This window comes from Amblyomma americanum, chromosome 3 (genome assembly GCF_052857255.1).
Source record: "Amblyomma americanum isolate KBUSLIRL-KWMA chromosome 3, ASM5285725v1, whole genome shotgun sequence".
Lineage (NCBI taxonomy): Eukaryota > Metazoa > Arthropoda > Arachnida > Ixodida > Ixodidae > Amblyomma > Amblyomma americanum.
In genome coordinates this window covers 108489161-108501175 of record NC_135499.1, presented here as the reverse complement: position 1 = coordinate 108501175, position 12015 = coordinate 108489161, and positions in this window count along the sequence as shown.

Below are 12015 nucleotides of genomic sequence, written 5' to 3'. Positions count from 1 at the left end.
CACCTTGACAGGTATTTGACCCATGTGCACCCGCTCCCGCAAGTACTTAAAATATTCGGGTGTGGGGCACGTACATGTGTAATAGAAGCTGCTACTTGTTCAGGCAAGGTGAGTCGCTCGGTATGTTACCTTTATGGGAATGAAATTTTTTCCAGCGCGCTTTCTTCATCGATAGCCAGTGTTAAAATAATCAAATACACATTTTCACTCCTCTTTACCACCAGCTTTCGTGCACTATCATAATTCTCATTAATTCTAATGCCTAAACCTTTGATGAGCAGAAAAGCGTTGAATAATTTGTGCATAAAATCGGGGGCGAGGCCCTTTATTATGTCTCTGCTGATGTGCTGTAAGGCAAAACTCTTACTCGTAAACAGGAATAAAAATCTGTCTGAACAAACAGCCTCTGTTACTGCTTTCTTTATCGAAAATTCCTTAAGCATGCCACATCTGCAGTAAGGAAACACATCTCCTTTTATGAACAAGATTTTGATGCGCTATTATCCTGTGGTCGTTAGGACTTGATCCCCCAATGAGGCATAGCGTAAACTTAGACAAATGCGAAGTGCGGTTGAAATGGCAGTGCGGTTGGTTCTGGTTCACTCTAGTTCTGGCAGTAGAAAAAACAGAAAGTACTGAAGATCCACTGCAGCCACCCCTACCAGTTCTGCTGTCGCGTAGAAGGCCAGCAGAACTGTGTTGTACACGAATAAATAATAAATAACAATATTACTAGTAAAACCTGTTCAGAATTGTTCTTATGAAGCACTTTGTAACCACTCATTCTCCTCTGTAATGCCCTCTGCATGAGCTATAAAGTGCCTTGAAATAAAAAATAAACAAATAAAGTAGCAGGCAAACCTAACAAGACACTGCACAGCTATACTCAAACTACAATACATATGAGAACTGCACGGCAAATCTGTGCCTTTTCAGCTGCTTGGGCGACGCGTGCAGATGCGTCTTTCATATTTATATAAAGTGTTCTTGTTCAATAAAGGTTCAGGTGCTTACACCAGGGCAGTGCCATTTTTCACCTCTCCTCTTCTGCCGTCCGCCGTTCTGAGCTGATCCAGTATGGCCAGCCAATATAGACAAGCCCCCGCTTCTGTATGCCCGACTTTGTACTCGACAGCGGCGACTAGTGGACGCCGCCGGTGAGTTATGCGGACGGCTACCTTAACCAGAAAAAGTGCAAAGCAAATTTCCAGGCCTCTCCTAAGGACGCAAACGCTGAAGCAACAACGTTTTGGCCATCATTCGCGACCCTGCCTTCACCTCACCGGGAAGTTGGCACATGGGAACTGTTTCTTTTGTACGACCTCATCGTATGCCTATAACTTATTTAAACGTGTCAAGCTGTTAGCTGCTGTATTGTATTCTTAGCCATTTTTATGCTCGAAAAGCTTTATTGCGTTCGAGAAGATGAAGATTAACATCAGCGGGTGATCCTCGGCGATGCGTCTAAATGCAGCAACCATATGTAAGTGTGATCATCATTTCAATTTTTTTCGTGTTATTTCACGTTCACAACGCAGCGACTTTTTACAGCTCACCTCTTTGTATGGGACATGCGCTCAATTTCAGAAAGGCCTTTACATTTATTAATTGCAGTTGCTGGACATTCTCACCGTTCCAGTGCCGCTTACGCGTGTAAGCAGGTAGACGAAAAAGACTACAAGGTCGTGCCCGCAGAAGCATTCTGTTAGTTACACCCCACGGGCTCCGAGGCCGCTTGCGTTGGAGTTTCAAGTCAAAAAGCATTCTCCGGATAACATGAAGCCCCTCACCAACGAAAGTGCGTTCTCTACAACGGCTGGCGTCTCCTACCCGTCATCATCGTCCTCAACACGCGGCTCTCGGTCTACCAGCCACGACTTGACGGCAAGCAGCATCAGCAGGGTGAGGTTTTCAGTTATTCTCCATGCAGCAATTCGCTTGTAATGCAGATAAATATGCGAGAGGAATCGGTTTGAAGAACTCCCGAATAGGCAGTCGCTTATGACTGACCTGGTTTATACTTATGAATTTTTCTGATGGGATGACGTGCTAAAACTCCGAAGGCTTCGTTGTTATTCAGATTCATAATAACAATTTAAGGATTCTTAATACCTCGTAGTCTCCCCGTTCATGCAGCAATCTAGTTCATCACAGCATTTTTCGGTAGTCATCTTTGGAATCGTGACAAGTCGTACATGGCGATCCAAACTGTTTACTTCATTATTAAATGCAAGGTATGCTTCCTGTGCAGACCGAGAAACGAGGGGCCGACCCATCGCTGCGGTTGGAGTCGCCCGGCGAGATAAAGGAGGACAAAGAGCTCAACCTAGCGGCCAAGTTTGCAGCGGTCGGCCTCGTCTCGGTGCTGGCCTTGAGTATGCTTATGCTTCTGCTACACGTAGGCCACTGGTACCTGGATACCCCTGCGGCCACAGAGAAATTTTCTGACAATTTCTCCGGAATGGTGATGCCGGAGGTCGCCAGCAGAACGCCTCTCCCTGTGCCGACGCTCAAGCCACCGCCCGTCAACCCGCCGGCAACGGAAGTAGACACCTCGACTATGGGGGAGCCTACAATGACCGAGACCATTAGTTTACCAACGACGGAACTGGAGATCACGGAAGCGCCTCGTTCAGAAATAACCATCGAGCCTACAGCGAGGGAAACTGTTAGTTTGCCATCGACGGAAGCAGAGGCCACAGACGCATCTGATTCGGAAGGACTAACCACCGATTCATCAGCAACATTTAGCACGGAATCAATCACGACGGAATTGCCAGAACAAGAATCGACCATCAACTCGACGATGAGCGCGGAAGAGCCCACGCGCGTGCCTCATTCGGATGAACCAACCGCCAATTCATCAGCGACATCGAGCATAGAGTCAACCACGACGGCATCAGCAGAAGCATCTATCCCGGACTTGTCGACGATGGAATCAGAAACAGCACAGTCGACAGTGGACGCGGCCACGGACGCGTCGGTGACAGAACCGGAAACAGCAGAATCCACAACGGGCGCACCCACGGACTCATCAGCGAGACAAGCAGAGACGTCAGAGTCGACAGCGGAAGGCCCTGTAGGCACGTCTGACATGCGTACGCCCAAGGACACTTTGTCGACTGAACGAGGAACAGAGTCAACCGCTGAAACGGCCGCAGACTCGACTGCAGAATCGACCAATGAGAGGTCGCCGTCAGAAGCAGTCACATCAGAGTCGAGCACGGAAGACACGACGGAAACGTTGGCGATGGAAGCAACTGTGTCGACAGTGACCCAGAGCTTTTAAAGAGCGCGCACATCGCAACTGTCGTTAATACCGATATGAACGATCCATCCGCCACTATTCCACGCACTGCTTCGAAGCGAACTTCCATCGACTTAGCGTGAATAAAGGCCCTCGTAAAAAATCTTCATACTTATTCTGTAACTTAGGACTTGGTTGTAGGCCAGTTGGTAGGACATCGTGAGGAAAAAAACCGCCCAGTGTTGTCGCCTGCCTCAATTCCGACCTGTTTTGCGGTTTTGCTCCTCACGATACTTATTCCGACCTGCACGACCTCTATCTTTTCTTCCAACGTTCTAAGAACGTTGCGCCCCCGAATCAAACTCCCCTGTGCTAGAGGTGCCTCAGCATATCATCATCAGCCTGACTACACCCACTGAAGGCCAAAGGCCTCTCCCATGTCTCTCATATTAACCCGCTCCTTTGCCAGCTGCGCCCACCCTATGCCTGCGAACTTCTTAATTTCATCCGCCCACCTAACCTTCTGCCGCCACCTGCTACACTTGCCTTCTCTTGAAATCCACTCCGTTACCCTTCAGGACCAGCGGTTGTCTTGCCTTCGCACTACTCTGCCCAAGCCCATTTCTTCCTCTTGATTTCGACTAGGATGAGGAGAACTCGAGCAGCTGTGTTGGCCGCCTCATTGCCCGTCGAGCATCTGGCACGCAGCCTCTCTCTGACACGGTTGACAACCCCTCACCCTTATTAAGCTACGCAGCAATTACGGAGTACTCTAAGATCACAAGAAGGAAATATCATCTTTCTCACAAAACCCTAAGTAAATATGAAGAGCACATAATCAGGCGACTACAAACTAATATTCTGCCCAATCCTTACCTAATGAGAAATTGGTACCCAGACATCTACGATTCGTCCTTCCTCTTCTGTGGAGCAGTTGGCACACTCTTTCACGCGGTTTGGGAATGTCAAGAATACCCAGACTTGGACAGCAATCCCGATCCGACTTATGAGCCCAGGGAGGCAGCCCTTCATAGCCACCGCCCCGTCGACCAGAAATCGCTGGTTTAGAGGTGCCGGATTATGATGGCGACCAATGGGTTCTCGTACTGAACCCACCCAGTTTTTATGCTCTGAATAAATGTTTTTCCTGCTCCTCTACTAGGATGTCATTAACCAGCGTTTCTTCCCTCACCCACTCTGCCCACTTCCGGTCTCTTAACGTTACACCTATAATTTTTCTTTCCATGGCTCGCTGCGTTGTTCTCAACTTTAGCTGAACCCCTTTCGTTAGCCTCCATGTTTCTGCCCCGTAGCTCAGTTCCGGCAAGATAAAGCTGTTGTGCACTTTTCTTTTGAGGGATATTGGTAAACTGCTATTCATTATCTGAGTGAACCTGCCATATGCTCTCCACCCCATTCTTATCCTTCCAGTTATTTCCCTCTCATAATACCGACCAGCTGTCACTACCTGCCCTAAGTATTCCTTTACCACTTCCACCACCTCGCTTCCATTTGTGAACTGCTGTTCCCTTGATAGGCTGTTGATCATTACTTTGGTTTGCTGCGTGTTAATTTTTAAACCCACCATTTTGCTCTGCCTGTCTAAACCATTGATCATGTTTTGTAATTTATCTCTTGAGGGACTCAGCAAGGCAATGTCATCAGCGAATCACAGATTAATTAGGTATTCTCCATTCACTCTTATATCCAACTGTTCCCAATTCAGGCCTTGGAATACCTCCTGTAAATAAGCGGTGATTAGCATTGGGAAGATCATGTCTATTTGCCTGACGCCCTTCATTATTGGAATTTTACTGCTGGCTTTATGGATGGCTATGGCAGCCGTGCCGTTGCTACAGACGTCTTCCAGTATTTTCACATAAGGCTCTTCTACACCCTGATTCCGCAATGCCTGTATGACAGCTGTGGTTTCCACAGGGTGGAATACTTTCTCGTAATAAGAAGACTATATATAGGGGTTGGTTATATTCAGTGCATTTATCCATCCCCTGAGGGATAATGTGAATATGATCTATTCTTCAATACCCTTACGAACGCCTGCCTGATCATTTGGTTGATTAAAGTCTGAGGTTTCCCTGACTTTATTAGCGATTACCTTAGTAAATACCTTGTAGGCAATGGACAGTAAGCTGATCGGTCTGTAATTTCTCAAGTCTTTGGCGTCACCTTTCTTATGAATTAAGACAATGTTTGCGTTCTTCAAAGCTTCTTGTACGGCCGAGGTCATAAAGCATTGCGTATACAAGGTGGCTAGTTTTTCTAGAACAATATCCCCTCCGTCCTTCAGCACATCTGCTGTTACCTGATCTTCACCAGGTGCTTTTCCCATTTGCATTGCTTCTAAGGCTTTCTTAACATCCTATTTCGCTAATGGCGGGATGACGCGTTGCTATGCTCTACTGTCTCAATCATTAACGCTCTGATTACATTCACTACTGTTTAGATTTGTGTAGAACTCTTCGGCTACTTTAACTATATTAGCCATATTGCTGATGACATTGCCCTCCTTGTTTCTTAACGCATACATCTGATTTTTACCAATGCCTAGTTTCCACCTTCAACGCTTTCAGGCTACCGGCGTTCTTTAGAGCATGCTCGATCCTCTCCATATTGAACTTTTTTATGTAGCTACCCCCCTTTCACTTCTTTATTAATTTCGATAACTATGCTAGTTCTATCCTGTCTGTAGGGTTAGACGCTCTCTTGCTTCGGCGTTTCTTAATCAGATATTTCGTCTCTTGAGATTGCTTTCCGGTATCCTGTCGAACCGTCCTACCGCCTACTTCTACTGCGCACTCTGTAATGATGGGTGCTAGATTATCGTTCATTGCATGGACATTAAGATCGTCTTCCTCAGTTAAGGCTGAGTATCTGTTCTGCAGCGATATCCTGAATTTCTCTATTTTCGCTCTTATCGCTAACTCGTTAATTGATTTCTTCACAAGCTTCTTTCGTTCCCTTCTCAAGTCTAAGCTAATTCGAGACCTTACTACTCTGTGGTCGCTACAGCGCACCTTTTCGAGGACGTCCAAATCCTGAAGGATGCCAGGTTGAGCGCATTGGTATTGTTTTTCTACTCCCCACGCATCGCTTACTGGCCAGTAGTTTCGATCGCCGGTTGGCTATAGGACAACCGCTCACGTATAGGGGGCTACTCGCCGCGGTGGCTCTGGCTTTGGTGTTCACATGCCGACACCAGTGAAGTCAAAATACACAAATGGTCTGGTGGACTGCGGTGTCACCGCACGGTGAACAAGTCCTAGGGGCAAAATTAATCCCAAGTCCTGCAAAACGGCGCCTGTTAGTGCCAATGTGTCGCTTCGGGATCGATCTGGAACTCCAGAATGTATAATCTGAATCCAAGGGGTGCTGATACCAAATGTTCCATCTGTAGACGGCAATTTATTTCATAAGACTACTTACACCTCTGCTCTGTACATAATTAAATATCTTTCTACCCGGAATAAAAGTACCCCGCCAGGCTCAGAAGTCTTACATTCTGCAGCTGAGATGCATACCAGCAGGGCGAGCAGACGAGGACAAATACAGAAAATTCAATGTTAGTCCTATTGGTTACTTCTGTGCTTATTTGGCAGTGTCATTACTACACGGTGTCGCTTACGCAAGTTTACTTTGTTAACTCATAAACCCTGTCTGTTTTCTACATGTGTTCTTCAGTATTGTTACATGGCGATCTGCATCAGTGTCAGCGACACGCAACATCGGCAAGGTCTATATAAGGCGAAATTGGACTGTACCCGACTCTGAGCATGAAGATTCCTTGCTTACCTCCAAATGATACGAATGGAATAAGGGTAACCAGTGGCAGATCAAGGTAAAAGTTTACAGCTATCATGTTAAAACAGACAAGATATAGAAAAAAAGATATTGAACGGCTTCTGCTATATAGGTATTCATTTAGCGTCGCACTTAGCGGACTCAAAAGAAGCACGCCATCATGTTTACACACGCTGGCGCAGCGCTGTCGGGTGTGTAAAGAAAACTGCTAATTTTTGTGCTGGTTTTGATGCCCCACATGATGCGTTTGAAAAACGGTACAAGGCTACTCTGCTGCGGTGCCCAAAAAACTGGGGCCATGGATTCATCGTTCATATAAAAAAGAAAGAGGGTAGGAAAAAAGGCCAAAACGATAGCAGAGCGTGGTTTCGATCCACGGACCTCTGGGTTATGGGCCCAGCACGCTTCCACTACGCCACTCTGCTTTTTTTTTTCTTTATTACCGGTAAACAATACATAAAAATCTCTAGCCACACTTTGGCCGAGACAATGGGTTAAAGCTTTTTCATATTAATCAGTTCATCTATAACTGCCACCCAGTCCGGCGGCTGGGGTTGACTGCGGAGAACATCTCTCAGGAAAACTGCACTTTCTATAAAGTTTTCTCTCACTGGTCGCACATTTGCGTCGGCGTGCCTGGCCGCCATTCTCGTTTTCCAGATGCTGTGGAGGCCCAGTAGCATAAACATGTCGTAAGGACCTTCCTCACTTTCTATAGGTAGAAACCGGATGCCATAAGGAGTTACAGGTAGTTCTTTCTTCAATGTTCTTTGCAAGATGTCCCAGTGGAAAACCGGGTCCCAGCAGTCGATAAACACATGTTCGATGGTTTCGGGTTTTTTGCAGAGTATGCAGTCGGTGGTCCAGGGCACAAAAATGCCTTTATCGTTTAGCCATGTTTTCACCGGAAGGTTACCGGTATGAAGTTCAAAGAAAAAGGATTTGACAGTCGGTCTTACCGGCATCTTCTTAACTCGTTTTAACACATCTTTGCCTGGGCCTCCGCAGCAAAAGGAACGGTATAAGGGGGCAGGTATAAATATATCTAGCATATCTTTGTACAGTCTTTTCCTGGGTACAGCAGATAGATACTGTGTAGAAAAGTGAGCGCTCAAAGTGCGAAAGGCTGCCACAACTTCACGCAAAAAAACCTGTTACAGCACGATTCGTGGCCGGGTAACTGGACAACAAATTCCGGCAACACGTTGCCTAAGCGCACCTGCAACATTGTGCGCAACAAAGGATCGGTTTGATCACGTAGAAACAAAAACCTTGAGACAACTTGCTTCTGAAACAAATTAGAAAGACCAAGGCCGCCCCTTTTGACCGGAAGGAACAGATTAACTCGACTTGTTCGCTCCCAATTTGAGCTCCAAATAAAAGCAGCAAACACTCTATGCAGCTTCTGCAGGTTTGCTCGGGTAATGAGCACGAACTGCAATAAATACCAAATTCTGGCTATTAAAAAATATATTGCACACACTTGCGCGCGCAAAAACAGAAAGGTCACATCCTTTCCAGCCATCCGCTTTTCTCCTTGCACTCTGCGTTATCTCACCCCACAACTCCGTACTGCTTTTATAGTGCTCCAAGGGTACTCCCAAGTACTTCGCAGGGGCGGTCGTCCATTTCATGTTAGCAAACACGGCAGGTGTGCTGTCCGAATCACCGTGCAAAAAACCTATGCACTTATCCCAGTTAATTTCGGACCCAGTCTTTTTGCAATACTCCCCCACAACTTTCACAACTTCTTTAACGCTTTCTTGATCCGCGCAAAAAACAGCAATATCATCAGCGTAAGCAAGCACTTTTACTTGCGCTGACAGTAGAGTGAAACCGCAGATCCCATCATTGTGCAACAGTGATAACAGAAAAGGCTCAAAGTAGATCGCAAAGAGCAAAGGCGAGAGCGGGCAACCCTGCCTGACCGAAGAACACACAATTACAGGTTCAGTCAGCTGTTTGTTCACTATAATTCGGGTAACACAGTTGTCGTACACCATCTGTACACCTTGTATTACCACAGAGCCGACGTTGGCATATTCTAGAATGGCGAAAAGAATGTCGTGCGACACTCGATCGAAGGCCTTTGCAAGGTCAAGCTGTATCATGGCAACTCGGCCCCCGAAGGCATCGCAGCATTCATGAACAGTTCTAGCAATGTGCACATTTGTTCCAATGGTGCGACCTTTAATACCACACGTTTGGTGGGGCCCTACAAGGTCCTTTATGACCGTTTGCAGTCTGTTGGCAAGAATCTTCATAAACACTTTATAGTCAACGTTGGTTAGGCTTATCGGCCGATAAGCCCCAACGGACAGAAGTTTAGCCTGGTCCTCACTCTTGGGTATTAAAACCACGTGTGCTGTTTTAAATGATGGTGGCATTTTCTTTGTCTCATAAATTTCGGTGAAGACGCAGTGGAGAGCTTGGGTGAGTTCGGCTTTGAACTTCTTATAAAATTCACTACCTAAGCCGTCAGGACCGGGAGATTTTCCGGCACTCAGCTCTTCGATTGCTCTTCCCACTTCGCTTGCGCTGATTGGTACCTCCAGCCCTTGTTTTATATCGTCTCCTAGTTTTGGCATACGGGACAAGAACGTGATTGCAAATCCCTCTTCTTCAAGCCGTCGCCGCCCAAGCAATTCCCGATACTGCTCAACAAACGCCAACTGAATCCCTTTGCTATCATTCGTTACCTCGTTTCTGTACCTGATTTGTCTTACTTCATTCTGAGTCGCGTACTTCTTTTCGTCACTAAGCGAGCGTTTAGTAGGTACTTGGTCAAGCCAGAGACGTTCAGCACGGGCCCGTATCATGGCAGCTGTATACTTGTCTTTTTCGATAATCTCAAGTTTACTTTTTGTATCTCTTATTTCTTTCTTATATCTTCCCGGCTGGGAACTTTCCAGGCTTACGAGCAAGTCAAGTTGGCAATGTAGTTCTTTTTCTTTAACACGTTTATCGTGGCATGTAATGCTTGCCCTTTCAATCGCGTTTATTTTCACTTGCTATTTGAAATTTTCCCACCTAATTACCCAGTTCACAGGCTCTGCTGATAGCAATGCTTTAATGCATTCATTAACTTTAATGTCAAAGCGTTCATCCTCGAGTAACTGTGCGTTAAACTTCCACAGGTCCCACGAGAAACGAGATTTCTTGTCTTTGTTCCCCAGGGTAAACGTAACCAAGCTGTGGTCGGTAAAAGGCATGCGTTTTACCTCGTAGCTATTGCACAAAGGAATCAGATCAAGCGACACATACGCTCTGCCAAGTCTCGCGTGACTTTCACCCTTGAAGTGAGTAAAATGCGGCGCTACCGAAAGAACTTCAGCAACATCATCTAAACCATTTTCTTGCACTATCGAATTCAACAATTCCGCACTTTTGTCACGAAGGAGTCTTTTTGTAATTCTATCCTCTGCTTTACAAACGCAGTTAAAGTCGCCCAAAAGCACAATTAACCGCTCACAGCACACATATTGTTCAAGGCGCTCAAAAAATCCCATGCGCTCGTTCTCCCTGTTAGGGGCATACACGCATAGGACTCTCCATAGCAAATTGCAATAAAAACATCCACTACAACCAAACGGCCAGTTTGACACACAGTTAAATTCTGCTCGACAATCCCCAGAGAATTCCTAATAAATACAGCACAACCGCCCGATGTGCCAGAAGAATGGCACACACAAACATTGTAGCGTGCCGTAAAAGGCTGCACCATAAGGTCCGCCTGTTCCTTTCTTTCGACTTTCGTCTCCTGTACGGCTATTATGTCTAGGTCATTATCAACGAACAGCCGGCTTAGTTGGTACTGACGCTTCTTGGAAGCCAGTCCCCTGACATTAATTGTTGCAATGCGCAACGCTCTAAGAGGTGTAGGAGCCATATGGTGCATACCTCGGGACACAAGGCGACGGTGCAGGTGACTTGCCTAGTCTGAGGTGCTCGATGGGTGCGGTGCCGGTAATCCAAAGTCTCTTGCACAAGTGCCTCTTAAGTATGGAATGGAAAATCAGCCCATGCAGTCCGTCACCGAAAAAGGCCATCTCACGCCCACAGAAACCACTCACAGGGCACTCACTCCAACTAAGGCGGCGGCTTAGCCGCCGCTCGTTGATCGGCCTGTACATTCGGCCGCTGTTTCAACGTCGGTCGCCTGACACCAACAGTCTTCTGCGGCGGCTCGTCGCCTTCGCTCACTTTGGGCTCTCCATTCGCACTGTGCTCGTGCGGTCGCTTCCCTGCTTGGTTGCTGGTTGATGCATGTGACACTTCCATGCTGTCACCATGCTGGGGAACGACGGGAGCTGACGCCCCACCGCTCAAGACTTCGTCCGTTGGCGCCTTGACTTCTGCAGGCTGCGCTACCTGTTGCTGCCGCTTACTGCTGGGCTCCTCTACGCTTGTGGATATTTCCGGAGGGGGCACAGCTTGGGCCTTCTCAACGCTGTCCCCTGCCTCTGCTGCAGCGTCTTCCGCGTCAGCCTCGTCCATGACAAGTTCGGACGAATTGTCAGTGTTGACTTGGACGGCAGCACTCGCGTACGTGCGTACGCAGCTGTTTTCTTCGTGCCCGTAGCGACGACAGGCGCCGCATCGTGGAACCTTGCACTCACGGCGAATGTGCCCAATACCGTGGCAGCGCAGACACAGCGGAGCTCTGCCCGGTAAAACCACGAGAGCCAGCTCACCGCCAACTCTGACTTCGTGAGGAAGGTCTTCCAGCTTCACGCCAGGATTCATTTTCAATGAAAACATGCGTGTTGTCGACCCCTTGCTGGCGACACCCTGGACGCGCCACCGCTCCTTAGTGACTTCGCTCACCTTGCCGTACGGAGCAAAGGCTACCCTCACGTCTTCGTCGGGCGCGTTGTGCAGCAGCCAGTGCAGCTTGACGCGGACGTCCTGGTTTGCCGGGTCGATGGAGACAGCGGCGGTCCTTGACT